General features: G+C 37.7%; 1 pseudogene; it reads right to left on the bottom strand.

The window, feature by feature from the left end:
• Positions 1-279: 279 nt before the first annotated feature.
• Positions 280-738, bottom strand: LOC106837766 (large ribosomal subunit protein eL32 pseudogene; annotated as a pseudogene).
• Between the last annotated feature and the right edge of the window lie 20,013 nt (positions 739-20,751).

The following is a 20,751-nucleotide window of genomic DNA, read 5'->3' as shown; positions in this document are numbered from 1 at the left end:
ACTTCTTGAGTTTTAAAATAAAAACTTGAGTTCGTGAGGAAAAATAATGGAATATTCCATCGAATGGCATGGTCAAATTTTTTTCAATAGAAGATAACTTATTTTGTTTTCGGTTTCCTAGTTAAGCCACAGATTATATCTTGCCCTAAATTCTGGCCTAATAAAGAGGGACTCAAATTCTGCTTTTGGCTTTCACTAACTGACAGTCTCAGGATTTTGCACATAAAATGATTATTATTATTATTATTTTTTTAATTTCCAGATTGCAGAGTTTCATGGTTTTATTAACACAAATATAATGCGCACACGAGCTGTCGTCTATTCGTTTTCTTCGCTGCTCAGCCTGGCATTGGGATTGGTGATTCTGATAGCCAGCTGGGCTGCTCTTTCCATGATGGCTTTGTGGTTCTTGGAGGAGATGTTGTGAGCAGTCTCAGCACAGCATGATTTGTTGCACATCAGCAGCACTTCAAGCTCCTTGACATTGTGGACCAGGAACTTCTGGAAGCCACTGGGCAGCATGTGCTTTGTTTTCTTATTGCTCCCATAACCAATGTTGGGCATCAAGATCTGGCCCTTGAATCTTCTGTGCACCCTATTGTCAATGCCTCTGGGTTTCTGCCAGTTACGCTTAATTTTGACATATCGGTCTGACTGGTGCTGAATGAACTTCTTGGTCCTCTTTTTGATGATCTTGGGCTTCACAAGGGGTCTGAGGGCAGCCATGATGCCGAGTAGATGGCTCAAAATGATTATTTTTTAAAAAAAGGAAATTCTAAGGAATATCATTAGAAACATGGAAAACAGACATTGGAAATGGAAGTCTTATTAAAAAGGCCTCCATAATATGGTTGGACATGGAGGAAACAGCATTGGGCAGAGGGAGAAGTCAAACAGGTGCAGGTACAACATACCCTCAGCTAACTCCACAGGGGCTTCTGAACTATGTACTACTTGTAATCAGCTGATGTCTTGCAGTAAGTGAAATGGCCAGGCCTTTGCAACCCCTTTATGATCAGTCTTTGGAGGTAGGCCACCCCAAGAGGATCATGACCTTGGATTACAAGCTCTCTGCAGCTAAGGCAAACTCTGAAGGGACTGACCCATCCATGCGCTGGAGCAACTTCAAGTCTTTCCTTGAGGTGGGATCTGAGCAGTGGTATGTCTCCATGTTCACAACAGTCTAGCCCTTGGACTGATTGTCTCCACTTCCTCAAAGATGTTTGGGGAGGACTTAGTCCAGGATTCCAGAGGGCCTCTCTTTTTTTTTTTTTTTTCATTTTTTTTTTTTTTTATTAATGTTATGATGGATTACAAGCTTGTGAAATTTCAGTTGTACATTTTTGTTAGTCATGTTGTGGGTACACCACTTCCCCCTCCGTGCCCTCCCCCCACCCCCCCTTTTCCCTGGTAACCACCGATCAGATCTCCTTCTCAATATACTAATTTCCACCTATGAGTGGAGTCATATAGAGTTCGTCTTTCTCTGACTGACTTATTTCGCTTAACATAATGCCCTCGAGGTCCATCCACATTGTTGTGAATGGGCCAATTTCGTCTTTTTTTATGGCTGAGTAGTATTCCATTGTGTATATATACCACATCTTCTTTATCCAATCATCAGTTTCTGGGCATGTAGGCTGGTTCCACGTCTTGGCTATTGTAAATAATGCTGCGATGAACATAGGGGTGCAACGGACTCTTGAGATATCTGATATCAGGTTCTTAGGATAGATACCCAGTAATGGGATGGCTGGGTCATAGGGTATTTCTATTTTTAACTTTTTGAGAAATCTCCATACTGTTTTCCATAGTGGCTGTACCAGTTTGCATTCCCACCAACAGTGTATGAGGGTTCCTCTTTCTCCACAACCTCTCCAACATTTGTCGTTCTTGGTTTTGGATGTTTTTGCCAATCTAACGGGGGTAAGGTGATATCTTAGTGTAGTTTTGATTTGCATTTCCCTGATGATTAGCGATGATGAACATCTTTTCATGTGTCTATTGGCCATATTCATATCTTCTTTTGAGAAATGTCTGTTCATGTCCTCTGCCCATTTTTTGATCGGGTTGTTTGTTTTTTTGTTGTTAAGCAGTGTGAGTTCTTTGTATATTATGGAGATTAACCCTTTGTCGGATAAGTGGCTTGTAAATATTTTTTCCCAATTAGTGAGCTGTTTTTTTGTTTCAATTCTGTTTTCCCTTGCCTTGAAGAAGCTCTTTAGTCTGATGAAGTCCCATTTGTTTATTCTTTCTATTGTTTCCCTCAACTGAGGAGTTACAGTGTCCGAAAAGATTCTTTTGAAACTGATGTCAAAGAGTGTACTGCCTATATTCTCTTCCAAAAGACTTATTGTCTCAGGCCTAATCTTTAGGTCTTTGATCCATTTTGAGTTTATTTTGGTGTGTGGTGAAAAAGAATGGTCGATTTTCAATCTTTTGCATGTGGCTGTCCAGTTTTCCCAGCACCATTTGTTGAAGAGACTTTCTTTTCTCCATTGTAGGCCCTCTGCTCCTTTGTCGAAGATTAGCTGTCCATAGATGTGTGGTTTTATCTCTGGGCTTTCAATTCTGTTCCATTGATCTGTGCACCTGTTTTTGTACCAGTACCATGCTGTTTTGATCACTGTAGCTTTGTAGTATGTTTTGAAATCAGGGATTGTGATTCCGCCGGCTTTGTTTTTCTTGCTCAAGATTGCTTTAGCAATTCGTGGTCTTTTGTTCCCCCATATGAATTTTAGGATTGTTTGTTGAATTTCTGTGAAGAATGTTCTTGGGATTCTGATTGGGATAGCATTGAATCTGTATATTGCTTTGGGTAGTATGGACATTTTAACTATGTTTATTCTTCCAATCCATGTGCAAGGAATGTCTTTCCATCTCTTTATGTCATCGTCAATTTCTTTCAAGAAAGTCTTGTAGTTTTCATTGTATAGATCCTTCACTTCCTTGGTTAAGTTTATCCCAAGGTATTTTATTCTTTTCGTTGTGATTGTGAATGGGATAGAGTTCTTGAGTTCTTTTTCTGTTAGTTTATTGTTAGTGTATAGAAATGCTACTGATTTATGCATGTTAATTTTATACCCTGCTACTTTGCTGTAGTTGTTGATTATTTCTAATAGTTTTTCTGTGGATTCTTTGGGGTTTTCTATGTATAAGATCATGTCGTCTGCAAACAACGCGAGTTTTACTTCTTCGTTACCTATTTGGATTCCTTTTATTTTTTTTTCCTGCCGAATTGCTCTGGCCAGCACCTCCAGTACTATGTTGAATAGGAGTGGTGAAAGTGGGCACCCTTGTCTTGTTCCTGTCCTCAGAGGGATGGCTTTCAGCTTTTGTCCATTGAGTATGATGTTGGCTGTGGGTCTATCATATATGGCCTTTATTATGTTGAGGTACTTTCCTTCTATACCCATTTTACTGAGGGTTTTTATCATAAATGGGTGTTGGATCTTGTCGAATGCTTTCTCTGCATCTATTGAGATGATCATGTGGTTTTTGTTTTTCATTTTGTTGATGTAGTGTATCACGTTGATTGACTTGCGGGTGTTGAACCATCCCTGTGTCCCTGGTATAAATCCCACTTGATCATGGTGTATAATCTTTTTGATGTATTGCTGTAATCGGTTTGCCAAAATTTTGTTGAGGATTTTTGCATCTATGTTCATCAGTGATATCGGCCTGTAGTTCTCCTTCTTTGTGTTGTCCTTGTCAGGTTTGGGGATCAGAGTGATGTTGGCTTCATAGAATGTGTTAGGGAGTTCTCCATCTTTCTCAATTTTCTGGAACAGTTTGAGGAGAATAGGTATTAAGTCTTCTTTGAATGTTTGGTAGAATTCTCCAGAGAAGCCGTCTGGTCCTGGACTCTTGTTTTTGGGGAGGTTTTTGATTACCGTTTCTATTTCCTTACTTGTGATTGGTCTATTCAGATTCTCCATTTCTTCCTGATTCAGTTTGGGGAGATTGTAGGAGTCTAGGAATTTGTCCGTTTCTTCCAAGTTGTTCACAGAGGGCCTCTCTTTTTAAGGGAAGCACAGTAGAAGAAGGTTAGCAGTATGAACCATAGCCCCTGTTACTGTAGTTGCTCTCAGGACCCCATCTAATGGTCACCTTCTTCTTCCTTAGCTATCCATTATGGATTCCCCTCACCCTTAGATAGACTACCAAGGCAGGTCTTGTTGGTTTGCTTGGTGATATTATGATCTGGGCCATCCCCAAAGGCTCTGAACCCTTGGTTACCATTAACTTCTCACGTTGTAGCTGCTGGCCTTTTTCATTTATCATTACAATTGGGCAAGGGAGGAGCAATAGGCAGTCAAGTGGATCACCTGATGCCACACATATTCCTCTCTGGTCCTACTGTGTGACAGAAGCTCTACCACCTCCTGGTGATTACTGTCAATTATTCCTGCTGAGATTACTACTCCTGCTTTCATGGTGATCTCTGGACACAAAAAACCAGAGCGCCCAAGTGTCAACCATAGCTTATAGCTCAATAGACTTCTCATTGTTCTCCTTTGGCAGAAGTGTATACCTTTTGGGGACTAGGGCTTCTAGACCTAGTCTAGAAGTCCATGCAGAGCCTAGAGTTGCAGGGATGGGAGGTACAAAATCCCCAGTGGGTCATGAATAATGACAATTAGTGGAGCCCCTCCTGTTCTCCTGTCTCTACTCCTTTGTTCCCAGAGGTATATATTCTTCCTACATGGTACTGTATAAAGATTTTGATTCAATGTCTATACTGTATCCTGGAGGTTGAAGTGGGATCCTCACAGAATACTGTTTCTAAGCTGACTAACTGTACTTTCTAATGCTCTTCCTGGCTAATAGCTTCTGTTGGTGCATATGTAATACAATGACTGGGTCACATGGTCATGGACCCACTCCCACTGTTCCTCTGCTATAAAGAAGGTCCTCTGATCTGACTATTGCTGTGAGGGATCCCATACTGGAGAATTAAACACTTCATCCATGCTTGGATAGTTGTACTGGCAAGGTCTTGTGGGTAGGATTGGCAAAATCTCCCCCACAATTTATATCTGTTCCTGCTAGAGCAAGTCTTTGTTCTTTCAGGGTTGAAATGGGCTTGATGTAGTCAACATGTCATTAAATGGCTGGTTGGTCTCCTTGAGGAGTAGTTCCACTTAGGCTGAAAGCATTAGTCTCTCTTGCTGGCAGATTGGACATTCATTTGCAGCAACAGCTAAGAGAGACTTGGTAAGTGGAATCCTATGCAGTTGGACCCATGCTTAGCTTTCATTACTTCCACTGTGACCACTGAATTAATTGAAATTCATGTGCCCATCATGCCATGCCGATGTGGCCAATGCATAGACTGGCTAAATCTTACTTACTACTTGATAGTTGCCTGTGAGTGCCACTATGTGGTACAAAGATGTTCACTCTTTTTATCTATTCCCATAGGTCCCTCCCCACAACTGTTCATCAAACCTTCTTATCCACAATTTTCCAATCTTTCTCCTTTCGAGCCTCTGTATAAGTAAGGCATTCAGCCCTACCTGGAGCTCTGTATACATCAGAACCTCCATGGTAGAGGCCAAAGTGGATGGCAGACCTGAAGCTCTGCCCATGCGGAGGTTCGTTTTCTAAGTCCTCACTGTCTTTCAAGGCCTTTCCCAAGTGAGGCTGCTGCCATTTTCAGCTTGCATCCACATATCAATTAGACCCATCTATAAACCAAGGGTGGGCTTTTTATCTTCTGCCTGCTCATCATAATGGATCTCCCCGTGGCAATCGGTGTGAGCTGAGGGGAGGGCACTGACACAAGAGTGGTAGATGACATGTGGGTCTGGTTCACTTGCTCGTGCAGCTTGCTTTTGCTAACTTGTCCGGGTCATGCTTGATTTTGGATATACTACTTTCATCTCACAATGGATTGGTGCTGAACTCACCTGTCTTTATGCCTTAGTGAATCCAACAAAACCAGATAGAAAGTTCCAGATGCATGATATCCATTATCAGACACAATACGGGATCCAAGGTCCAGTATTATGCCAGGAATTGTTTTTCAAAGATATGTAATTCTTTGCTGCATTTGGCACAGCCTTGCTCCAGAACCCATATGCCTGCACTACAATTCTCCCACTGGAGAGTGCCATATGGCATAGTTTATCACTACTGATACTTCTAGTATCATAAGCTCTTCTGGGTCATATAGCTCAAGTGGCATGCTTGCTTTAATGGAAGACTGGACCTGCTGCAGAGCTCTTTCCTTCCCTGGGACTCACTGAAAGGTGGCAGCATTTCACGTCACTGAGGTGTGGAATATGCTACTTCTTAAACTCTAAGAGTTTTATCAGACATTGTGCCTCATTCATTGTGGTACGAGACGTGAAATGCAATTGTTTATCCTTTGATTTAGTGGGGACATCCTTGCAGTCTCTTAACATTGGACAGCTAATTACACTGATGTGTTAGGCTGCCTGCTGAATCTTTGTGGGGTTGGTTTATCTCCGACTCTCTGGAATGTATATGTCTTACAAAGTCTTCCAGCTTGCTAGCCCCTTCTTGCTCATTGGCCTAAAGTTATCAATGTAGTACATCAAATTGATATTCTGCTGTATGTCCAGGCAATCCAGGTCCCTTAGGACTATATTCTCGCAGACTGAAAGTAAGTTAGCAGAATCTTGAAAAAAAAGCAATAAATGCCTCATCTTGTCTATTCCATGTGAATGCAAGCTGCTTCTGATCTGTTTGATCTGATCTGAGTAGAAAATAGCATTTGCCCAATCAACATAGCAATACCTGAGGTCAGACTAATCTACCATAGAACAACACCACATCTGAGATAGCAGCTGCAATCGGGCTGCTGTTTAGCTGAGTCTGTGGTCGTCTGCAGTCACCCTGCAGGATTCATCTGGATTTTTTGCAGGCAGCAGACTGGGGACTTAACTGAAGACATGATAGGGATCACCACTCCTGCATCCTTTAGCTCCTTAAAGTCCTTAGGGTTGGCATGCAATTGCCTGGGGGACAGGGTGAGGAAGTGTTTCAGCAGTTTGCACTCAGCCTTCCTCACCAAAATATCCCTTCACCTTACAGGTCAGATACCCTATGTGAGGAGGCACAATTATACATTCATGGACATAGGAAATGACCACCAAGTAGGTATACAGATCCTATGGACCCATTGTAGGACAAACCTTCGCTCAGAATCCATCTATTTTCTGGCCCAACATGGCCTCATTACGCTGGAGAGTCAAGTGGGTTGGGGCATTGAGGATGAGATGCTCTGGTCTCTGGGTGTTCAGAACCTGTTTCCAATTGGTTCTATATTTCTTTTCAGATATAGATGACATTAGTTTAGTTTTATCATTTTCAACTATTTTGCCGTGGTCAGTTTGGTTAATCCTGGAGTGAGTTTTCATCTGAAAAATCTCTATATCTAGATTTTTAAATATGTATCTGCTGTGATTTAAGTATGAATCATCCATACTTTCATCTGTTAAATAGCAGCATGCAAAATTCATCCTCACCACTGCAATTTGGTTTCTTAGTAACTCTGCATTAGTGATGCAATTTGCTAGTGATGCCTGAGAAGTGTTATTTAGGTATCTTGGAACACACAATCAGGGTAAGTGTATTAACATTTCTATGTTATCTATAATTTTGTCTTGTTATTTTATAATATGAAATCAGGTACATAACACATATTTTCTCCTATAACATAAATGATTTGTGAGAGATATATATAGATAGATAGATATTGATGTAGATATATCTATCCTATACTGTAATCCTAGAGTATATCTATATAGGATAGATATAATCTTAGGATATGGATAGATATATCTGTATCTGTACTGTATCTATACTCTACGATTAAGCGGACTAACCATAGCAAGATAAATATATCTATGTGTGTATATGTGTGTGTATGTTAGTGGTGTGTATGTATAACTTACAAAAGATTTACCCTAAATTATTAAATTATGCCCATTCAAATCTCTTTTATCACAGAGTCACTATGTCCCTCAAACCTGGAAGTGGGAACAGATTAATTAGATGGCTACTGATTCTTTTGTCCTTTGTTCAAAACACATTTGACACAGATTTTGCATGAGAGAGTATGTATGTGTATTTCTGTGTATGTGTGTGCTTATGTTCCTGCACGTGTCTGCGTATTTGGCAGGCAAAAATGGATAGAAGGAAAACTGACAGAATTTGATAGGAATGCCTTCTACATTATGGAAACACTCATATTCACCTAGAGTAAAGATATTCGGACACTTTACTCACTCTTTACTAAAACCCAAATCTCAACAAAAGATCTTAAATAATAAAGTTCCTCAGCACTAACTGATCACGTAGGAATGTAAAAGGTAAGATCAGTTCAACTGATATGCTTCATCTTTCCTAGTCTGGTCATGTGAGGAACGGAAATGAGAACACATCCCAAAGCAGAAGCTGTGCAGTGTGCTGAGGTACAGCAATCAGCCGCCCATGAAACTGACAGAACAGAACAGCAGAAGGAATGTTTCAAAGGCAGCACAATAGAAAGCAAAGTGTCAGCTAACTGAGGCTTGGAAGTGACAGCCAGAAGCATCACAAACAGGATGGCAGCTCTCGGGGGGTGTCCGACTCACTGATTGACTCAGACAAAGGCACAGCATCGCAAAGAGTGGGTGTGTGATCCGCCTGCTCAGCGGCTGCTGCTGCCGGCCAATGGATTGTAAATAAGAGATTGTACTGTGCACATTAGCTTTTCAGAAAAATTCAAATATACATGAGATAATCCTATGGTTGGTAGCACAAACAATTCTAGGCTGGGAATATAGATTGATAGGTTCTATCTATGTCGCTGTCATCTTTCACTGACATTGGATCACTTTAGTTCTACGGGTCGGTTTCTTCTCTGGCAAAATGAAAGGAGTGATGCCAAGTGAAGGAAAGGTCCTGTCCAGTGCTAGCTTTCTCTGATTCTAATCTCTAAAGATAAAGGCAACATGTTGTGCATACAAAACACTAAATTTAAGTATTCAAAACCTTAGCTTGGTACTGGTGCCTGGACGATTTGAAAGGGAAAAGACAGGGAGACCAATTCCCAGGGCAGAGATCATCTGGTTTTAATGAACAGAACTTTCAAAGAGGTTCCAGAAAGAGGGATGCCAGTTCAAGATCCAGGGACATTTCATGTAATCCACCATAGCAAATGCAATGAGGTATCATCGCAACTGCAAAAGTCAGTGTGCGAATTTCTCTCTGTCTCTTTCGCTCTCTTGATCGTAATGTACTTCTCTCTGCCCATCTGTTCTATTTAAAAATTTTTAAGCTAGCAGCTTTTTTTTTTTTGCAAGATTATGTCTCTGATTGCCTATAAATTTGAATTGCATGTGGCTTGGCTTGCCCCAGTGCCAATTTTGGCCCCAGCTCCAAATAAACTTATGTCCCAAATCACCAGCCTTATTCAAGCTTTGTGTCTCATAGTTCACATTTTTGATATGGGAAATATCTGGTTGGTTAAACAAATAATATGCATGGATTTCCACTGTTTTATGTGTTCAACCTGGGTCTAATCATCTGTGCCCAGCAGGATAGCATCATATGGTCTTGATATGGCCACCATTCATTTAAAACAATGACAAGGTCAAAAGATTGTGTTTATGTGAGAATGAAATTATGGATATGCATGTCTCAGACTTGAGGTATAGTAATTAAAATGCCACAAATAAACACAAACTAGAAATCAGGAAGGAAAATGTTTGTCAGTTAAAGCAGTAGAACAGGTTTAATTATGCTCCAGTGGGTAACCATAATTGATTTGGTCAAAACACCAAAAACATGTGGTCAAAGCAACCATAACAATTCCATGTGACACAGTTCTGACTAACAAGGTAAACTGGGAAATCTGTTTGGAGGTTTCCACCAAAGGCTGTTCTTGATGATACACCCGTATGTGTGGGAGGGAATAATACTTTTTTGCCCTGAAATTTGTCATATGCATGTGACATCTAAAACTGTGGCTGCAGGGGTGGGCCTCCTGGTCTAGTGGTTAAGTTCAGCATGCTCTGCTTCAGCGGCCCGGATTCAGTTCCTAGGCACAGACCTACACCGCTAGGTGGCCATGCTGTGGCGGTGACCCACATACAAAATAGAAGATTGGCACAGATGTTAGCTCAGGGTGAATCTTCCTCACAAAAAAGAAAAAAAAAAGAAAAACAATATGCCTTGAATTAAAGTTATTTGCATTTAAAAAAATGAAACTGTGGCTTCAAAGAAACTGAGTTCCTGTATTAAGCACTGTAGAAATGCCTACTTCTCTTGTTCTTGTTTTATGAGATAATAAATTTCCTTATTTATAAAAATTTCAAGCAGAGCTTTCTGTAACTTTCAGCATAAAGCAAATGACAGATGGTTTACCAAGTTTCAGAGAATGAGAGTACTAAAAGAATTTAATGTTTCTTTTTTATCCCAAGGTCCTTAAAGGGAATTAAGCCCTTTTTCTACAATATTATGGAAAATATCTAGTTATTCTGATTCAGGATAAACTAAAGCTTACAAAAATAATTCCTTTCAGTGTTATAAGCAAACATTTTTGTCGCTTTTTTTTGGCAGTTTCCTGTCTAAATTTCAATTTACAAGACTTTTAGCCCTCTTTTGGTTGTTATTGCTTTATTTTACTTTTTCAGCTGAGATATAAATGACATATAACATTGTAATAATTTTAGATATACAACATAATGATTTGATATATATATAGAGAGAGAGAGAGAGAAATGATTGCCAAAGTTAGGTCAGCTAATGTCCATCAACACACATAATTATAGTTTTTTTCTTGTGCTATTGCTTTAATTGCACTCTTACTCTTCTTTAAATGCTATTCTATCTATGGCAGGATTTCAAAGTTGGAAGTCTTGCAAGATATTACTAGTTTGAACCATTAAAAGCTCTGGATATGGATTTGAATTGAAGATCCTAATAAAAGCATATTTCACATGTTAACATTATTGACATATTTTAAAATTGATACCTTAAAAATTTAGTATATATATATTTAAGAAATATATACATTTCTTTTTATATTAGTAGGGAATGCAACCTAATGAACTAAAATATTTGTTTTTAATAGCTACTGTACAAATATAAAGAAAAAAATTTCATAGGTTAAGAAAATATGAAAAGTTTTGATTTTATGAATTCATTCACTTAAGTAAGAGAGACAAAAAGAGTGGAAAAACATTATGTTCCAGACACTCTTCTAAGGTAACAGATTTGGCACAAATAAGACAGTTAAAGTCCTTGCCTTCATGTAGCTTACATGCTAAGAGACGAGACAGCATATAAGCATGTAATAAACAAGGAAGATTATTATTAATTGCAGTAAGTGCTATGAAAAAATTAAAATATATGATGAAAGGGAAGATCATTTTATTTTGGTGGTCAGAAAAAATGCTTTTTGTGGAGGTGAAATTTGATCCAAGTTTTGAAATAAAGAAATGAACTAGTCTTATAAAAAGGAGAAGAGAACAATCATCCAAAGGAGAGAATAGTTTGAGAATTCAAGAAACAAAAGCAGACCAGGTCCTGGGAGCAAGTCAGTTCCTGTAGCCTTGCTCCATGTCCACAATGTGTAACAGAGGCACTTTGAGATCCCTCATCCACTGATTCTTTTATTCATCTGTCTCTCTTATTCTCCCTACTCTCAATGAAGTTTATTATGCTAGGCACTATGCTTTGTATTTGATGGAAATTAAGACAGACATACTTATTTCTATTACAGCATTTATAGCCTAACATGGAATAGAGATAATTTAACATGAAAAAATTATCGAGTGATGGACACCACAATAGTACAAATACAAGGTAATATGACAGCATGCAAGAAGGATAGCTACTCCAGGAGAGGGCTGAGGGTGTCATGGAAGTTTTCTAGTTACAGAGAATTTAAATTTGAGACGTGGAGAATGAGTGTAGGATAACCAGGTGAAAAAGAAAGGACAACGTCCTAGAAAAAGAAGAGGATGAATATATATGAAAGCCCTAGAGCTAAGGGAGAGTTTGGAAGCAGCTATGTGGCTGAAATGTGGATGTGAAGTTAAGATTGCAGATGTTGGTAGTGACCTTTTCGTGGAAGTGGAAACATTCTTTGGAGGAACCAGAGAAGAATTAAAGAAATTTACTTGAAACCTATGTTCTTGGCTTATAGAGGATTGCAAGGAAGTTCTGTAGTGTGCTGGTAGATTTAGGCTCCTAAATGGTGAGGAAGGCAAGGCTGAGTCATGAGGGAATAGAAAAGGAGTGTTAAGCCTTGTTTTTGATAGAAAATACCTATTGCCTAGGTCCTTGAAAGAATTAAGATATTTTGTTCATATGTAACTAAAAATTTATAATGAATTTTAATGATAGAGAAATTGTCCAGAGAATAACTTAGTATAATTTCATATTTACTCACACCCAATGGAGTGATACAGATACCTGGGGATTCAGCCGCCAGATACAATGGATGGCAGCTCAAGCAGACACACATTTTGTTTCACCAAAAGGTAACAAACAAGTTAGTAAGATACCAACAATAGAGATACTCAGCAAAAAGTGGGGGGTGTATCCCAGCAGGGGTACAAACCATTGCGACAGGGAATTTGAGAACAGGCAATATGTGAAGCTCACTAATTTACTTTAAAAAACTGATTTTTTAATAAAACTTTTTTATAAAACTCATATGCCAGCAATTGTGGTAGGTTCTGGAAGAAAAGTCTAGAAGACGTTTTTCTTGTTTTTATTTCAAACGGATGACAAATTTTCAGCCAAAAGAACTAGAATATAGTTTCAACCATGAGTCTAGGAGTTCACAATGAGATTATTCTCCTCATGTGAATGTTTGAGAGTAAGCTTGGGATGACAGTCTAGAGGACCTGAGAGTAATGTCATCAGAGTGAACGTTGGTCAATGAAACGGCTGAAAATGGGAACTAGGAGCCTGTTCGAATTCAGGTGTAAATTTATAGTTTAGGGATACATCTGAGTCTTGGTGGAAGTGAGGGACTTTCTGGAACAAAGGACTTTAGTGATTCAATCAAGAAATTCTCAAGCAAAGCAGGACAAGCTAGTGACGCTAGAACTTGCTCCTAAACCTCCAAAATCTGCATTCTGAACTGCTTTATGTTCTTTAACTAAATACTGAATTTTCACCACAGCCTGGGATGGTTGAAGTTGCAAGTAAAATTAAGTTGATATTTATTTACTCCCGAAGTTGAAATTTTATCAAAAATCTCAGTGGTTCGAAGTACCACTGCCTCTCTGGATTAGCAAGTTGCAGAAACCTGTGCAAAGCAGCTCAGGCAAAACATAGGGGCAGCTCACAGAATTCAAGGAAGGATTGAACAAACATGTCTCGTCAGGTGGAAACTGGCAATTGTTCTAAATATCTATTCTCTTGCCTTCTTTTGGTAATGCAACAATTCCACTTTAAACTGCTCACATAGGAGTGTCCAGCTAGAGTCTATATTTCCCAGCCATTACTCCACCCTGACTCCCCACAGCTAGATGTGGATCTTTAGCTAAATTCTGTTATGGAGACAATATCGTATGTGCCAGATTTTACCACATACATAGTGACAATTTTGCAGATGAAGGAGCGAAGGACAGAAGGAATTTTTTGTGTGTATGACTTAGAAGAGCAGAATCTTCTTTCTACTCTTCATTGATTGTCTACAGCTAGACTATTGCATTAGAAAAACAGAAACCACTGTCTTGTTTGAGTCACTGGATTTTTGTTTATCTTTGTTGTAGCATTTTGATCAATATACTAACTGAAATACCATGCTAATACAGAAGATGGGAAAGTTCTAGAAACCTCCGGAATTGGAACCAGGGACTTCAATGAGTGTCTCCACATTGCAGGCAACGTGGCACTGGTAGCTTCAAGCTTGCATATCACAACTTTGCTTCTCTCATTTCGTTGTTTCTAAAATATCTGGTGAAGAGTTCTGACTAGCTCATCGTATGTTACATGCCCGTTTCCTATACCAATCACTGTGACCAGGAAGATGAGACTCTAGGATTGGTCCAGTTTAGATCAGACCATTACTTGCTTTGGCTAGGGTTATGTGAAAAAAAAAAAAAAAAAAAGATGTTCACATAGGGCTTTCACAGTGAAGAAGTTTCAGGAGGGTCAGATCCTTGTCAGAATACAAGGGTCGTGCACCAGTCACTTTGTTCAAACAAAACTGTTGGATTTCCAAAGATCCAAATATGGTCACTTTCCAGGGTGCACAGAATAAATATTGAACTGGCTGCTTTCACCCTATGGGATTAGCATCCTGGGACTACGAGGGAAATGTCATCGGTTTATTTTTATACAGAAACATACTAAAAATTATGTCCCTGGTCACTCCAAGATCACTAAAGCCGTATCTCTCAGCTAACTAATTCTATGATATATGGAGAAATTCTTGAGAACGATCTTATGGTTTATTTATTATCTGCGCATTTTTAATGGTTGTATATGATGAACTATTACTGTTTAGAAAAACTTGATGAAAACTCCCAATACAAATGATTTCCATGAAGGTAAAAATGGTAATCCAGAAGCTTCCACCAGGGTAGCTGAGAGAAAACCCAACTGAAAGTATCAGGGTTAATATCTAAAAGTTTTGTTGCCTACTAGTTATAATGGGACAAACTCACTGTTCTGTTAAGGATCTTGTGTTCCCTATGGAGGAACCAGCCTTGGAGCTGAACTGTCCATTGAAATTCCCAACCTGTTCACATAATTAACCGAAACTGCTGTAGAGCCAGCGATCACTGGTCCTAAACTGTGCTGTAATCAAAACTTGTATTTACTTTACTTGACAAAGTATAAAGTATACATTTTAAAATGCACTGTATAACCTTGAAACTTGGTAAAATTATGCTACTCCTGCCTGGAATGGACCCCAAATCTATAACCAAAGAAATTGACTGTGTTGTAACACGCATGACTAACAAATGACCTAGATTTTTTGAGCCTCTTATCTCTATTTTGCCATGAAATAGCACCTAGAAATTATGCTGTATAACGTGTACATCATGTGTGTAATAGTTCGGAAGAATTATATTTGACACAAGGAAAAAAATACTCTCCAATTTCATGCTGAGAATATTAGTGAATGTGGATTCAAAAAGCCCCCATCAAAACTCATGCTGTGATACAACGTAAAGGGTAATAATGGAGAAACTAGTGTTAGCATCCATCCTAGTACTTAGAATATTAACTGGACGACACCATCCATCCCTATGAAAGAGTTTACAGATGCTGAGTCACAGATACTGGTACAGAGGCAACTTTCCAACCCAAACATATTGGAAAGGCTTTGGTAAACCACTTATCTACAGGGAAAAAGGATGGCCATTTGGGGCTATAAGATTTATTGTGAAGAGACATTCAGTTTATACTGATGATGTTGATGAGGTCATTCAGATAAGACCACTCTATGGGTCATCTTAGTTTGTCTGAAAGTGACAGGCAATCCTGAATAGCATTTACTTAAACACGACTGTAATTTGCTCTTTGCTCACCTATGTGAAGCCCAGGTAGGCTATTCCAAGTCCTATATATTTTGATGCACGTGTGAGTATTCAGTTTCTAAATTTCCACAAAACATGTTGAAATATTGATTGGAATGACCCGAATCTAAAGATAAATTTGGTGAAAATTAACATCTTTAAAATTATCGTGTTCCAATCCATGAACAAGAAATATCACCAGTTTTCTTGGTTTTTCTTTAATTTTTCTTACCATAGTTTATACACACACACACACACACACAGAGTTTTTGCATAGTGGTGTTTTTTATTACATATTACACAAATAGTACCATACCATACATATTATTCTCCAATTATTGAAACACTTACTAATACATCTTTAAGATTTTGTAGAATGAATATATACTTTTTAAATGCTTTCTTGCATTCTCTAGTATGAATTTACTATAATTTATTTGACCATTTTTTTATCGATGCACATTTAAGTTTCCAGTTTTCCACTCTCATAAACAAAGCTGCCATGAACATCATAGTCCATTTGGATGATGGATGCTTTGAAGCAGACTTGCTGGATTAAGAAGTATACATGCACTTTACAGTTTTAATCTTGTATATCTTTATTCTATTTTCTATATATTTCACTATTTTTACATGCAATTTTCTTCCTGTAGGATATTTGGAGTTGATTCCCACTTTTTTATAGTTTTGTCAAAATTGTGACTAGGATTTTCTTTCTTGTTATATTTACAATTTGATTATTCTAGTGGTTGGAAAGTTATTGGTTTTTGTGTCAATATTGTATTTGACTGTATTCTTGAACTGTCTTATTTGTTTAAATTACTTCAGAAATAAGTGAAATTTACTGAAAAAGCAAACTCTTTACCTTGTCTGCTGGATGTGAAATTTGTTTTATAACAGATATCATCAAATATCAGAATTATTGTATTTCATTGACTCTGTATTCTGCTCTGAGATCTCAGACATGGATGAAAAATTAAATATCTGTCACCGCTGAGCCTTACTCTGCCCACTCACTGGATTAAAAAGCAGCCCAAGGTTTTCTTTGGAGCCAGACACTGGGGTGAGGGGAATTAAGGTGGTATGTCCTTATCCCATGGTAGTTGCCATAATTTTTATTGCACTATAGCTTGGCTTCCTTTTTTTGATATGCATTTGCAAAACCAAACTGCTGAGAATAGCGCAAACAAAATGCATTTTTATATCTTAACAAATTGTCCTGCTTCACTTATTTGAAGGCCACTTATCATCTGACCTACTTTACTGAATCCACCGTACCTCGCGCTCATCTCCGGGAGGATCTTCATCTACTGTTTTACTCCTTTACCTTCTTCTGCACATGTTCCTTCCACATTCATCACTTTGTGGTCATATTTTCTTCATTGAGAATATTGTTCTTTTTTTGCCAAGTTTTCAAAAACTTTCGTCCTGTCTCAGACATTTCCATTCTTCTTAGTGCCTCAGGAAAGCTTGACCTCATAGGTTTTCAATTAACACTTCCTTAAATGAGTAGAAATCAGTTAATAGAACACTAGATAAATCAAGGGATCTGGCATTTGTAGCTCATTGCTCTCCTTCTGTTCACACAGTCAACACCAAATAACTTGTGGAATAGCTGTAGAATGCATCCATGGAAAGCAGTTCTGAGCAGGTTTTAGCTTTTTTGTTTTTTCATATATGATTAAATGTTGGGCACAAGAGAAGAGGATTGTTTAAATCCTTTGCAATCCAGTATAACCCTGCTATATTCAGTAACACAACAAGAGTTAATCGTAATCATAATATCCCATTGGAGGAGAGGTTAGGAGTTCAGAATTACAATAAGACATAAAAAAGTAGCGGTGAGATGAGGTTACCAATAAAATACACTTATTAATAATAAAGCTCCCTAAATAATCTAGAACAAAGAAATCTATTTGCTCAGTCTCCAAGGACTTTTGAAATAAAAGGCATTGGAAAATTTAACGTTGCTAATTCCAGTTCCTTTTTTACGTAACCAAGGGATAATTTCTTCTTCTTGATATTTAGGTCTGGAAATAACTATATGAATCTAGATAGTGCATTGATCTGGGTAAACCAGATGGCAGAAGAAGAGGTTATCTGAGCAGACTTTTCATAAAGGAATTAAATTTTAATTCTCTGCTTGGATTGTTACTGTAGGGTAGAAAATGTATTTTTTTTCCTGTATAATCTAGAGTTTGTGTTCATATACAGATCCAGAAAACATGAACAAACACACCTGCTCACCACATTCTAACCAGAGTCCTATTAGAGCAATGAGACATTTTCAAGCCAAATGAGATATTACTAGAATGAGAAGTGGTGTGAAAATTGAGTTCCTTTAGCTGGATTAGAGATCATTTAGACTGCGTGACAAATGAACTCTACTGGGAACACATAGTTTTCATGGAAAGATGTGAGAAATTAATTTCAACATACACTGTGAATTAATGTCAAACACAGGATTATTTTAAAGACAAAAAATTTAGATAACAGACTAAGGTGATGAGAGGCAGAGCAGAAAAACTTCCTAAATCAAGGAAAACATAAGGAAGCTAATTGGGTAAAAATTTATTTTCTTAAGGTCTTTTCTTTCCTACCCTTTTTAGTGTAGTCCATCAGTTTACCTTTATTTTTATTTTTTGGTCAATGGATAATTTTAAATATAATTACTGATTTGGGTGTAAGATATACTTAGTTACAATCACATAATGATGTAAAATTTTTGAAACACTAGCAATTTGAGCTGTGGGCTAATAATTAGTAACTTATTATTATGAACTACAGTAGTGATGAATTTCAGTAAGACACAAGAGGGACATTTCTAATTTCTTCATTAAATGAAACACAAAGTTAAACACACTCTACTCCACTTCTAGTGATGAGATTGAGAAAAACTTTCTTCTTAAGGAATTTTAAACTCTCATTTCTATGTCTGGCAGTTGAAAGTATTTTTCTGCCCTCAAAATACAGTGAAAGTAGTATTAAGAAAGCTCCTCAGATGAACATTTTTTTGACTAAACTACTTTTTAAAATTTAATATGTGACTGCAAAGTAATTATTTGAAGCATAGTACCTGGCATAGAGAAGGTATTATATACATTCTTTCAATTATATGTATACGTATATTTCATATCTATATCTCCACATATGTGTTTACATAAACAATAAAGGAAGCATCTTTGTGGTGAGAATGAGGTTGGGCAGTTATTTCAGTGTGCATGGTTTTTGTCACTGTAGAATTCTCAAAATAACTTCAGATCTCATGAAAATAGGTCTAGTGTCAGTTTGCTAAGAGTCTTCATTTCTAAGGACACATAGATCTAAAAATTGCCTTGGTTGTGTCAAATTCTCTCAACCTTTTGATCTTTCTGAATCATTATTCAGATATTAATTTATAATTTAAAAACTAATTAAGGAAGACCAGAATCCATTTTAAATTGCAGCAGCTTTCAAGGAAAACTTTCAAGGAAACACTTATACCCAAATATAGAAGGCAATAAAAACAATCAAAATGGCACAGTGTATAGTATGGGCCAGGCAGTACGCTCCTTCAGAGTAATCTCCAAAAGTCTGCACAGCTCTTTGAGGTAGGCATTCTTCTTATTTTAAAAGAGGAAACTGAATCTTAGGAAGACAAAATATCCACAGTCACTCATTGAGGATTCAGACCTAGGTCTGTTCAGCTCCAGGAACCGTACTCATCACTCTCATATTACCGCAGAAATGAAAGATGCAGTACTTGAAGAAAATCTTTTAAGGAAGAGTTTTCATCTGTAATGGCCAAAATAAACTTTTCTAATCCACAGCTTCCCTAAGTTTCAATTCTTCAACTTTTTGCATTCTTTGTTTGGTTTAGGGTATGATTTCAATCTCATTTCTTGTACATTAAACAAGAATATATAACATACTGAGAGGAAAGAGAAAGGAAAAAAATATATTTTTTTAATTGCTCCATGAATTGTCCCTCTTTTCTCTGGTTCTAATTCTGTCTCCATTATGGGTGAGGGATATAGCCTTTCTTGGTCTTGGTATCCACAATCACAATATGAGACAGTGGGAAATAAATAACTACATTTCTCTGACACTCTGCAATATTTTTTTCTAGCAATATCCTGTCCTTGAAAAATTGAATAGGAGATTAATACACAAACAAGGTATCTAAATAATGTAACTGTATATGAATATATATGTACTTATTTTCTGTTGCTTGACTGTAGAGAATTATGTAGCTGAGATTTGTAAAAAAAAATATGTTAATTGTAGTTCTTCTCTTAGATCCAAAGATAATTCCTGGGTATGTTCAAGGCTGTATAGAGAATTTCATGACCCTGAGTTCAGATAAATTAATGGTTGTACTTTAGTGGCCTGTAGCCACTTTAATCATTTACAGCTAATGATTAGGTCAAACTCATGGAATTTCCAGTCTTAGGTTTAACTCATCTCTGCCTCTTACCAGCTGTGTGACTTTAGGCAAGTTACCAAACCTCTCTAATCCACTTACTCATCTGTAGAACAGCATGACAATAGGTACCTCAGGAGTTATTTTAATAATTAAATGAGATAATATAAGCAGATCACTTGACACTGTCCTTAAAACATTATGAGTACTTACTACAAATTTGCTTATGCAATTACACCCAAGATCTCCTTAGCTTTCATTCATCTCTCCTCACTTGTTTGTATTATCATACAAGCATCCTGTAAACCATCCTACCCTTAAAAATAAGCTCCCTGCAGGGGTTGGCCCCGTGGCCGAGTGGTTAAGTTCACGTGCTCTGCTGCAGGTGGCCCAGTGTTTTGTTGGTTCAAATCCTGGGCGTGGACATGGCACTGCTCATCAAACCACGCTGAGGCAGCATCCCACATGCCACAACTAGAAGGATCCACAACGAAGAATATACAACTATGTACTGGGTGGGGGGCTTTGGGGAGAAAAAAGGAAAAAAATTAAAAAAAAAATCTTAAAAAAAAAAAATAAGCTCCCTGCAAACCCTATATCTATGTCTGCATCCCTTTCAACGCTTTGTTCTGCAATCTCTTATATAAGTTCATCATGAGCTTATTGTAAGTGCTTAAAACACTGTTTCCTCTTCTTTCCTCTCATTCTCTTTAACAGACATTTTAATCAGGCTTTCCTTCCCATTTCTCTTCTGAAACACGGGTGGCAAATTTACCAATGACTTCTATTTGGCAAAAATTATGATCAATTTTTAGCCCTCTTTTTATTTGACCTACAAGAAATATT

This window comes from Equus asinus, chromosome 3, assembly GCF_041296235.1.
Source record: "Equus asinus isolate D_3611 breed Donkey chromosome 3, EquAss-T2T_v2, whole genome shotgun sequence".
Lineage (NCBI taxonomy): Eukaryota > Metazoa > Chordata > Mammalia > Perissodactyla > Equidae > Equus > Equus asinus.
This window is presented reverse-complemented; position numbering and strand designations above follow the sequence as displayed.